The following is a 13,192-nucleotide window of genomic DNA, read 5'->3' as shown; positions in this document are numbered from 1 at the left end:
GAATCGGCATGATGTCAAGGATGGACCTGCTGCATAGGTTCTTGGGTATAGGAAGAGGTGATATATTTAGGAGCAATGAACTTTGATTGGGTAGGTGCATATACAAAATCACCATTACTATGCACCTTTCTTATATTATAAGGTAGATTCAGTTTTCAGCAGTAACATTCTTCAATATTTCTGTTTGTTATATTGCCTTTCCTATAAGCAGCTTTGGAGGTTCTTTGATTTTTATCACAACTGTTATTCTCACAACAAATGTTACTAGCAATTGTTAGCGGCATTCTGTTTGATAATGATATATTTAGGAAAAAGCTGAAATATGTAAATGCTAAAATTACAGGTAGATGTAATTTGATGTCTAAATATATTAAGCACTATGTCTTTGATAATTAACTTGACTTTTGATTATCCCTAAACCAGTAATGCAGGAGACCATCCATGGTCTGGTAACATCACCAAAAGGAATATGACCCATTTTTTCTTTTTCTTCAAGCTTTTAAGACTTCCAGGGAATAAACTGATTCCATTCTCAACCTTAAAATCCCCTAATTTTCCTAATAAGCAATGCAAAATTAGACATATTTTATTTTCTATAATTCATTAGAAATATTTTACCTGCTTTAAAAATTATCAGATATTTTTTTTGCTTGTGTACACAAGCACACACATTAACCTTGGTTTTCTTACCCAAAGTTTTGCATGTCTCTAACTGATAACATGGGATCAAACCTCCATGAATGTGTAATGTTCTTGTTTATCTGGAATTCTGTTGATGCTGCTGTTGCTCCTCCTCACTTGGCTGCAGCAGATAGATCTTCTTGCTGGATGTGCTCAGACATGAGGGTCCACGTGGCTTCCTCTTAAGATATGCTCTTCTTTAGAGTGACTTGCTTGGGTAATAATAACAGTATTAGCTTTAATTCATTATGTACTTATAACTAAATGCAGTATAGATCTAAAATAAAATAAATATTGAAACAGTAATATATTCCGTCATCTAAGGAGCTACATTTGGTGGTCCCAGATGGAAGCCTCATTATTATGTCATAATAGCAAGCCCTCAATATTTAAAATTATAAATATATATTTATGTTGAAACAACTTAATGGGGATCATGAAAAAGAAGTGTTCTAGTGCTTCTTATATGTTGAGATAACTGATTCCAAGTGTAAATTTATCTTATAGAACTAGAGTTGGATGAGAAAAAACTCTTAACTGTACTTATACATAGGGCACAATGTGTCAGTACCATCAGTCTGTAGTGGTATACTTCTCAAATTCCCAGCCAGTGTAATAACTGGTAAACAAAAAGTTATAAGCAAAATAAGGAGAATCAACAGTAATGCAAGAAAATATTCTAGACACAAATCAAGCAGTGGAGTAAGATATTGATAGTCCAACTAAAAAGCTACTACAATACTCCAAGTGTGACACATTCAGGGCTTGAACTAAAAGGGGATTTGAATGAGGAGAGAGGGAGTTGCCCTGCTGCACTACTACTACTACAGTCATGTCGGGAGCACCAAAAGGCTTCCAGGTGAAAGGATTGAATGATGACATCACTGTGTCCTGGGGGACGCCCGGTTAGAGACATTAAGTTCCCCCCAAAGTGGTAGCCATTTATCTACTCTCATTCACATGTTTTTGAACTGTTGGGTCTGCAGGAGTTGGAGTGTGTGACAGGAGCTCACCCTGTCCTTCGGCAGCAGCCGGATCTCTAACACAAGCCTGCTGATTGTCAGCCCAGGGTCCCAACCTCATGAGCCACTGTGCTTCATCCTTGCTGCACTGTGAGGCTCTTTCATGAACAGTCTGTTGCACTAAGAGACACTAGCACTGCTTGACTACCACTCATAGGCAGCATTAGCACCCAGGGACATAATCAAGAAAAGCAGTCATTCTCAAATGTGTCCATAGGTTGCTTGAGTTGTTGAGAGAAATAAGGAATGTGGATGCAAAGAAGTCATATATAGTTTGCAATCAGGCCTACCCAGAGATATTTGCTGTAACTGGGCAAGAATGAGAAGCAAATATAAGAACAATATTGCTAGGGGAAAAAAAGGAAAAGGAAAACCATCCAGAATCTAATACCCCAGTTCAGGATTTCAATATTATTGGGGCTGCTATCTCTAGTACTTTGCTGATATAGAGTTTATGTGAATAATAAAGGTCCCATGTACATCGACACATACAGAGAGATTTGGACTGCAAAAATCCAACCTGGCAGCCCCCAGATGGCAGCAAATTGTTAGAATTGTCTGTATCTAAAAACACAAAAATGTCCATTCGCTTCTCTTTTGTTCAATCTTCTCACAGAAATGTTAACATGGAATTATACGAAGAACAGTAATATTCAAGATCATATTATAAAAACAAAATGTCATATAATACATTTGCAGATGATGTGATTTTTTTCCAAAACCCTAAAAGAGATATTTCATTACATTTTTAATTAAATATTATGGAGTAGCTGGTTTAGAACTTAATTTTGATAAGTTATCCACTGTGTTAATTAACATCAAGAGTCAGAGAGGCAGCGTTGGTAATCTTCCTGACTTCATATCACTCCATGCACATGTAGATATTTAGGAGTACTCCCTACAAAAAATTAGTGTTAGCTGCTAAAATAGCAAAATGACCCTCATCTGTTCAAAGTTTAAACTGTATATAAGTCATATCAGCTTTTTTTGTTAAACAGAATAGAGGCATACAAAATGGCTATTCTTGCTAGAATTTTACTTTTGTTTGAAGCAGTCACAATTCTATTGTGTGTAGAACATTTGGCTCTGGACCAGGCATCCTCCTTAGTTTAATGAGCCTGCAGTGAAAGCAGAGCTAGAGTATCTCTACTCTTGATTCTATTTAATTGTCTTAATATATAGCATTTGATTACATTTTAAATATCTAGCTAATCCAAGATAAAATGGAGTCAATGAAGCAGGAGTTAATGAGTTAATTTCCCTCCCCTCAACTATAGTTAGTTTATGAGGAAGTAACATTTCTATATTGCTTCCTGCAATTACAAATTATGTCTTTGTTCTTGAACCATCTGTGCAGTGAAAACAGAGGCATCTGTGTAGTTCAGATGGATCCAGAAAGACTAAAGAAACTTATTAGACTGGGGGGGGGGGGCTTCAGGGGGGCGGAGACATCTTTTCCCCATTTTCCTCCACATTCTGCCTTTCCGTTTTTACTTCAATTTGCAGGTCTGTCCATATGAATGCTTATTTACATAGACATACACCTTATAACTTTAGCAAATTTCATTCAATTTTATGTGGAAATAATATTTGAGGGTATTGGGTTTTACTAAGTTGTCATCATTATACGCACAACTGGGTTTTCTAAACCTGGTCTGACCTATTCCAGCCTTTTTACCTACCTCCTTCTCCTTCCTTTTCTGGGATCTTGACTTACTTTGACAGTTAGCTGTGTGTATGTCATAGAGTTGCCATGGAAACAGTATCCAGCACACTGCTTTCTCTCTGCCTTTCCTATCCCACCCTCTTCTTTTTCTGAAGCCTGTTGCCATGGAAAAACTTATAATCTACCATAATTTTCAATATTCCTCCCCTTCCCCCATTTTGGTTTATTTTATTGAAATAAAACACATTAAGGTAAAACACCCTAACGTTCAGGAAAGCTGGAGGTAGAGTTATTTTTTTGTTAAAAATATAACAAAAGCTACTGCTGGTGGATAAGGATTTCATGAAGTATGAAGTGTTCATATTAGAGAGAATGTGTGTATGGGTATATGTCAGAGAGAAAGAGAAAGAGTACGGGATGGAGAAAAGTAGGAAGGTCTCAAATGCACAAAAACATATGGAGGACCTTGAGGTACATCACTGAACATTGAACATTAGCTGAGGTTACACAATGTGCTGCATCATAATATTATTCTTTTGATTTTGGTTTAGTGTGTCACTGAACATAGACTTGATGGCTTGTAACCAATTTTTTATGGTTTAGTTCAACATTTGTATGCTAATTAAGGTTATTCAATAAAGCATATGCAAATCACGACATAGCATGGTGTAGGAACACAATCAGTGTGTAATTGAAGGATACCCTCCAAGATACTGTTATAAATGATAGAATATTTTCTGATCTATAATGCTGCCTCTCAGCTTCTCTACTTTTGTCAGATGAGTCTAGTGATACCTTTCACAAGTACCTCTAAAGAAGCATACTAGATGACACTCATTGGGTTTTATGGGTATGCATCACAATCTCATTGCCACATACATTTGAAATTACAAAATCAACAAAATATAATAGTCTTATGGCTATCAATTCATTAGTATAGCAGCTCCCAGTGTATAGTATATATTAATATACCTAGCATTTCATAGGAACCCCAAAAGATTTTCTCCAAGAAAAAAATTGAACCAGTTTTAAAATCAGTTATTCACATGTAACAGGACATAATGAATTTTCTTTATCCTCTCTCATGTTCAGCTATGTTTCATTTCCAAATGTCCTATTCTTATTTTACAACAAAAGGTAGAGAAGGGCGGGGTCATAAATAACAAGGAAGTATTTGTGGGAGATAAAATAGAAAGTGGCTTTTTAGAGTTGTTTGACTAAAAACAACACTTCTGTTAATGCATTACCAGGAATGATGAAAATAGAATAAGAACAAAGAATGATAGTAGAAAGTAGGATAGGTGGAAAAATGGTTCAGTCCTGGTAAGAATGAGAAACCGCTGATTGTTCCAGATAAATGAGAGTTTAAGCATGACGATGTGAATGAAAGTAACTAATTGAGGTGGGATAAAGAAGCAAAGCTAAGTGAAAGGAATGCCAGAATTGCTTAATGCAAGTGATGATTCAATGGACGGATTTCAGTATTTCTAGAAAAATATTTGTCTACATGAAATGACTTTGTATGCTCCTTTTCCAGTCAGGAAGTTTTCAGTAACACATAGATACACCATAATAGTTAAAACTGATTTCAGATTCAATTTGTATAGTTAAATTGTTTTTTAAAATGGTACAAAAGGCTTATATATATATATACTGTACATATCTAATAATAAATTGTTCTTCTGAGTATTGTTTCTCATAAATCCCCCCTTTTGTTTTATAAGGTAAACCATGAATACCTGGTGTCAAGAAAATGGATAAGAAAATGAAAAAAAAAATAGTTTAAAGACGTGAGTTGGGTACGAAGGAGTAAACAGATTAAATGCAAAATAATTTTGAAAGCATAGAAGAACATGTTTCTATGGAAACAGCAACCCACAAAGGGAGAAACTGTAAGAATAGAGAAAGGAGAAATTGTGAAAGGTGGAACAGCCATATTTCTATCCGTACTTTATACTGATAAATCATTATTTGTGCCTTTTAATTGACAATTAAAAATTAAAATATCAGGGGATTGACACTGCTACCCTTCAAGTATATATGTAAAAAAAGACAAATCATAGTAACAAACTGAGATAAGCATTTAAGCTGCTTAATTTAGTAATCTTTTTAGATCTGAATGTTCATGTTTAAGTACAGGAGGTCACTTTTTTCATTGCTGTTATTTAGCACCTAATTTTGTAGTTCACCAAAATTGATGTTATTATTCTGATGGCGAGTAGAGCAGAAGAGCTCTTCCATTAAAATTGAAGAGGATGTCAGTGTAGCGGTGCTGGATTATTATTATTTTGGGGGCAGTAGAATTTACAGATTAAGAGTACTTCACCTTTTACAGGGTGTAAACAATTATGTATAAAGCATGTGTGTGTGTGTGTGTATGTATATGTATATATTTATGTATACATATGTATGTGTGTGTGTGTGTGTGTGTGTGTGTGTGTGTGTATCTTGGTGTATTCGGGTCTTTTCCCGTGTAAGATTCAGAGTATCTTGGCGACGTTTCGACGAGGTCCCACTCGTCATCTTCAGGCTGGAGTCTTCGGCTTTGTGCTTGTGCGAGCAAAGTGTGATCGGAGCTGCCGTCTCTATATATATATTGGTGTGTGTGTGTGGAGTGCTGGCTTAGTTGCTATAGGTGGGTTGGTTGGCTGTGTAGGGATTGGTTGGTTGGTTGGCTGTGTAGGGATTGGTTGGTTGGTTGGCTGTGTAGGGGTTATTGTTTGCTGATTGTTCAGCTTAGTTCCTCTCCAAGGCATCTTTATTGGGTTATGATCTACCCAAACATAAGTTTCTATCTCAATTTCTTGTATCATTGTATTAAGTTCCAAAGATGTCCATATCATATCAATTCTAGACCATGATTTATGTCTATTTGAGTAAAATGTATATTGTAATTTCTTTGGATTTTTTTCTCTCCATATATCTTGGATACAGTTCTTCTGTCATTTTTAAAAATGCTTTAGATAATATATTTCATCCTTTTCTCCCTTGTTTGGCGCTTTTGTAGTCCAAAGTTCCATCTGTTATTGCATTAAAGTCTCCCATTATACAAAGATTTTGATAGTTTAATATTTTTTATATAGTTTTTGGTAAAATTGTTTTTGTTTATCATTTGGGGCATATATTACTACCATCAGTATCTGTTTTTGATCCATCATTATTTCCACCATTAATATTCTCCCCTCTTCATCCGCATAGATTTGTTTGGGGTTCATTGTTTCTTTAATGTATAAAGCTATTCTTCTTTTCTTTTGAAGTGCTAGTGCAAAGTGAAGTTTACCAATTTTCGGTTGTTCTAACAACTTATAATGTTGTCTCTTAATGTGTGTTTCTTGAAGACAAATTATATCCATTTTTAATTTTTGTAATCGTGTAAATATTTTTCTTCTTTTTGAAGGAGAAATTAGTCCATTTATATTCATTGACAAAATCCCACTCTCCTCCATCTTCCCCTTTTTTGGGAAGAAAAAGAAATCTAATGCTGATACAATTTTTCAAGAGACTAAAAGTACAAATGTAATCAATTGTTAAATGATGTTATTAAAATTTAGACAATCCAAATTGTGCACAATAGTTATAATTCTCAGTATCTTTTTTCTTCATTCATCAAAATATCATTGTTTCTTATGAATTGTGCTTTGTCTATATTACAAACTATAATACAACTTTTCTGTTTTTCTTTTTTAATTGATACATTGTATCCTGTCACTGAGGATAAAAAGAGATCACTCTTCACTGAGAACATCAGTACTGAAGTTAGATGAATAATGTTTATTTATTTTTAATTGTTTTTATAACTAATGTGGAAATAAGCATATGGTTTTCAGAATTATTGCACCTGCTTACTGTAATGTCAAAACTGAATGGCAAGGGGGTGGGTGAAACCCATCTACTGCTGCACTGGAATATATATATATATTTAAAAAAATACCTAACCAATTTTATTCAAGGATACTTTTGAATTCAGAATCCAGGTCAGTATTTGAGACAATGTAAAGTCATGATAATTTGTTTTAAGTGTTTTCCTCCAAATTAACTTCATTATATAATTAATCCTTTACACTGTTAAAATTAGCCAATCTCATTTAAACCTCAGTGGTTAAAATAATCAGTCCAAGCTATTGGACTTTTTAGCTATTGCCTATATAGCTCTCTCTGTATATAAATTAACTGCTAATTTGTAGATCCTATATACTATATATTCAGTAACTGGGGAATGTTTCCAGTATTAACAGAGCAATGTTATCCTTTCACATTACTGTTGTATAGTAATTACAAGAACATAGATACAATAGCCAGAGTATAGTAAATGTCTGTCTTATACTGTCAGATCAAAGGTGCATCTACTCCCAATATTGGCCCAACACAGAATAAGAAGAAAAAACCCCATCCTGCTCTATCTGTTGGAGGTGAGGGTAATAAGACTCTGTGAAATGGTTCATCATAAAGCAGACAATGTTTTAGGAAGTTGGGGGTGAAGTGAGCTATAGTGCCTACTAGCTACATTTGGCAGGCACATTCAAGATTTATTTTCTGTTCCTACAAAATAGAGTGATGGAGAACCAAGAAAATTACAGTGATCTGTGGCTTATGTGGGAGCTTGTGATGAAAATAGTCGATGGAGTTATTTCATGACAATGCATATTGTATCCAGCAATCATGGGAAATATATTTGTAGATTATATCAAAACATTGTTGAATGTCTGTCACAATATCCTTAATAATAATAATAATAATAATAATAATAATAATAATAATGTCAAAATATGGCTACAAGATACAGTTATTATATGAATTAGATTGTCCTGTTCAGTATTTTTATTAATGACCTGAATAAAAAGATTGAGAGGATGATGATCAAATTTGCAAATAAAATAAAATAGAGGAGTGGCTAACATTTTAGAAGAGAAAAAATATTCAAAAAGATCTCAGCATATCAAATGTAACAATACAATAGAAAATCTTGCATCTCAAAAAAAGGGGAAAAAAGAAGAAGCATACAATAGTGGGGGGAACCTGGCATGTGAAACTGGGAGTTCTGGGTCTGTAAATCATAATATAAGCCAACAGTGTGATGCACCTTTTTAAAAAGACATGCACTATTTGGGAGGTATCAATAGGTTCAGGAATTAAGTTGGAATTGATATCCTGTGATATAATTGACCCATATTACTGTGCCTTGGTTATTTGGAATACAGTGTCCAGTTCTGGGTACCAGAATGAGTGGAATCTATAGCAAAGTAAAATGGGGTTAGACATTTAAACAGTTTTTCTGATGGTAAGAACTGTCAGTGGAACAGTGGGCCTTGTAAAATGGTACCTTCCTTTTCACTAATAGTCCTCTTTCTGAAATGCTTTAGCAGATCCTGCACTATATAGAAGATTGACCTAGATGGCCTCTGTGATCCCTTCCAACTCTATGACTCTATGAAATTGGCTTGAAGTATTTACAGGAGTGTTCTTTTCAGATGGTGGACAGTGTAAGATCTTAATATTAATACAGCTTTTCATATGTATGTCTCAGAAGGTGGTAGCACCTGCTAATCTCATACAATTTAGAAGTTAAGAAAGTTGGACATGGATAATACTTGAATGGACAGTTCAGTAATGGAAAAGATATCATAGAAGAAAATAATGGCAAACCACTCCCAAACTGTTCAAGAATGCTTTTACACCATCACCAAGAGGGGAATTTAACTTCAAGGTATATTTACCCTTTTTTTTACATCTGTACACAGATAATATTATAGAGGTTTCCATTAGCCTGTGCTAACACATAATATCTTAATAATAAAGCTTTGTAGTTGTGAAATATAAAAAAATCCTAGAATTGTGAAAAGTTGGTAGCAATCTAGATTTGGTTATCAGTGATTCTTAATATTTTAAATGGTATTTTGAAGTAAGCTTTTTCTAAATGAATATATAACAAAAATTCACTAGGATTAAATATTTTTGGAAAGTACTTTGAAAGCCTCTAGGGCAGTGATGGCGAATCTTTTAGAGTCCGAGTGCCCAAACTGCAACCCAAAACCCACTTACGCATCATCGGGTGCCGGGTGGGTGTGGCCCATTGGCTGAGTGTGGCCAATTGGGTGGGTATGGCCCATTGAGTGGGCACAGCTGCGGTGGTAGCGGCAGACTGGGTGGGACTAAAAAGTTCAATCAATCAATTCCAACTTTGCAAGATCTTTTTTTTTTCCCATGAGAAGTTGAAATTGACTGATTGATTGAACCTTTTTTTTTTGCACATGGCGACGGAGGCCTAAAGTGAAAAGTTTTTATAAAACCCAGCTGAAGGCCTAGGACTGGGGTGACGGTGCACGTGCCCACAGAGGGGGCTCTGAGTGCCACCTTTGGCACCCATGCCATAGGTTCGCCATCACTACTCTAGGGAGAGCAAAAATAAGACAAGATAAGGACTTTTAGATTGTTGAAAAAAAATGAGAAAAACATGGCTTTTATTTTTGCAGTAAAGGAAGGCAATGGGTACAGTTGGCCAAGAATCCGTCCAAGTATTGTTCAAATATTTAAAATAGGCAGGTAAATTAAATGTTTCACAGTAATTTCAATATTTTAAATATCTCATACACTCACATTGGATGAATCATTGACTTCAGTGGATCAAATACTAGGCAGAAAAAAATACATTGACATAGGCTCTAGTAAGAAAAAGTTGGGGATGATGGGGTTAAAAAATCTTGTTCCCTAACCTTGCTAATTCTTGAAAGAATCCCTGTTCATACTCTCCAAATCAGCAAGTTCCAAAACCCTGGCATTATTGCATATCTGTTGCTAACAACTATAAAAAGTAAGGAAATCATTAGAGCCTTTAACTAACCCTTACAACCTACAGCTTGTGATTTCATCCTTCTAACATTATTCACCCACATTTACCACCTACTGCACACATGTCTTCTATCTTCATATGCCTTCTGTCTGAGTTCAGGAACTGGGATTCTTTCCCAGTTCCTTTGTTGTCCCCACCCACCTGTGCTACAGCATAGAAGTGTAGCAGTTCAGGATCTACTGTATGTGTGTGCGTGTATGCATTGTCTTGTGCATGCCCACCAGTGCCTTTGTTCACAACTCACTAGTTTTCTAAATCAGGGCTTTTCAACCTTTTCACCCATTGTACCACTTTTAGGATATGGCAATATCCGAGTACCACCAGTTGCCTAGAAAGGTGTCAAAAACTTGATGACCCCAAAAAAAAAAAAAGGAAAAAAGTGAGAAACTACAGGTAGTCCTCGACTTACAACAGTTCACTTAGAGACTGTTCGAAGTTACAATGGCACTGAAAAAAGTGCCCCCCAAGGCACAGCCGAGCAAGACACCTGCCTGCCCACCCGGCGGTGCTCTCATTCCCCTCCCCGCTACCACTTTTCTAGGATGGTTGCATACACCTGCCAGGTGCCAATGTACTACAGGTGATACCCGTACCACTGGTTGAAAAGCCCTGCTGTACACATCATTGTCTATTTAGAAAATTATGTTTTTTAGGAAATGATATTTTAGAAAATCTGATTTGATAATTTCTTAACACAAAGAGATATATTAATACAGCTTTTAGCATCTTCAGTTTTCTAATACCACAACCTCAGGATACGTAGTAAATAGAATACAGCATTCTGTCGTAAATTTCAACTTTTTGCTACTTTTATAGATAATGATGGAAATGAAAAATTCCAAATCTTTGGGCAATTTCACTCTGCAATCTAAGCTGCTTTTCTCCTGTTCTGCCCCAAGCTGTTCCTGAAGTTAGCTAATATTCCGGTCGAAATGACAGTGATTTGGCAACAGGGCCTGGTTGGTGCTCCATCTGGACCTGACTGATCATACCTGCAGGACCTGAGTGATCATTCCCCTGCTTTTTGCAAGGAAGGCAAGGATCACTGGTTGGCTTCTGTACACATGGGTTTATTGGTATCTGCCCCCATTCTTTTCCTTTGCCTTCCTACTTGTTTGTACATATAGAAATCTTCAGTCCTTTTCCCATGTTCTCTTATTTGACACTAATGCAGACCATCCCCCCCTTCTTATTATGCAGTAGTTGCTCTGATGCTTTCTGTTGGGGAAATGTTCGTACCTAACCAAATAAAACAGAACCTGAGAAAATCAGTTGGCAAATTGATCAAGCTGCAGATGAAACATCTTACAAAATAAATATTGAAACACAATAACATTTCACAAATGGTTTCCTTTTTATGAAACTTGATGTTCTGCTTCTTAGTGACATCATTATGTGTACAATTCAATCTCTACCTCATGAAACATGAAGAGAAATTTGATTCCATGTAGGCCAGCATGCCTGATGGTCCAATCATGTACACACAAATTCCAATCACTTTTGGCTAGGTCTCAGAGGTAAGTTGAAAAGTTTATACTGAGAAGTTGATTTGAGCTTGAGTTGTTCAATGAATAGAGCAAGGTTTGCTTTAGTTTTGTTCAAGGAAATGTTTTGTTTAAACGGGAAAGCTAAACTTACAAAAGCTCTGGTCACTCAATGGCTGGTCATAATCCAAGAACTACCTGTCTATGTATAAGTATAATGGCACTTCTTGGGATAGCATTTTGTTGGACTATTTTTTACATATGTATTTACATTTTCATATTCTATGCATCACACTTTCAGAAATGAATTCAAAAGTGCATTGATATTATGAACTATTAATTGCTGAATTGTACATGTTTACCTAGAAATAGTTCTATTGAATTAAGTTGAATTTATTTCTGAGTAAACACCTCTAAAATAATTTTAAATTATTAAAAATAATCAAGATTAGCAATTCAAGTGTTTTAATATTTATCTTCCCTTTCATTTTTATTTGTCAATAATGTTATTAAACATTGAATTATGCAATTTATTCTATTCTATTTGTTACCAATAGAAGAGAATGTATGTAAATCAGGGTTGAACTGTGGAGGCCTTGATTTCTTTGAGCTTGGTCATTTACTTGCAGATGTTTTATTATCTGATTCATAGTTGAGTAGAGAGTACCAAGTGGGGTAGAAAGCACCGAGGATTCTGTAACTTTATTTGCTATAATATGCTTATTTGTTATTTATTTAGTACGTTTTATGATGTGCTAGAAAATAAACTATTTATTTTATTTATTTGTTACATTTTTATCCCAATGTCAAACTATATTGTAATTGCTGTATCTGTTACAAGATAGAAGACATTACCCCTAGTATATGTAACTTTTGCATGCCTGCTGTAGTCTATTATATTAAATTTCTTATAGTGAAATAAGTATATTTTTATTTTAAAAATGATGGTAAAGAAAGATTGTCTATGAAAGATATTAGTTATTAATTAGTTGCCCAGAGCCACCTCAGACTGTGAGATGGTAGCATATAAATGAAATAGATAGATAGATAAATAGATAGATAGATAGATAGATAGATTTGCAGAATGAAATACTTCTTTATGTAATATAGTACTTTCTTAAGAATAGTTAGAATTCTGAGAATAAACAATTGAATTACAAATTAAAATAAATTTAATTTGCTGATAACCTGAAATAAATACATAAATATGAAAAACATTCCTATGCATTGCTAAAATCAACTTACATGGATGAATTTGGTTAAATGATGAGCACATTTAAGCTTGCTTAAGCACATTTATTCTTGATGATTCTGCACGTTATAGGATATAAGGGTGATATCTGTTACTCCATTCATTGCTAAGGGAGGTTCAGCTGATCTAGTTGGCTAGGCAGGTAGTCTTTTCCACCCTCAACACTCTACTTCCTTTTTGAAATTGCAACCTTGGTGGAAGAGAACAACCATCACTGACAGAAGGAGCATACCAATCTTT

General features: G+C 35.0%; 1 protein-coding gene across 1 annotated transcript in view; it reads left to right on the top strand.

Moving 5' to 3' along the window:
* GRIN2B (glutamate ionotropic receptor NMDA type subunit 2B) overlaps window positions 1–13,192 on the top strand; it is a 218,117-nt gene that overhangs the window by 106,983 nt on the left and 97,942 nt on the right. The window lies entirely within an intron of this gene.

The sequence above is a fragment of the Protobothrops mucrosquamatus genome, unplaced genomic scaffold (assembly GCF_001527695.2).
Source record: "Protobothrops mucrosquamatus isolate PMUCROS unplaced genomic scaffold, P.Mucros_1.0 scaffold620, whole genome shotgun sequence".
NCBI classification, from domain to species: Eukaryota; Metazoa; Chordata; class Lepidosauria; order Squamata; family Viperidae; genus Protobothrops; species Protobothrops mucrosquamatus.
Note: the sequence above shows the minus strand (reverse complement) of the source record. Positions and strands in the feature narration are given on the sequence as shown.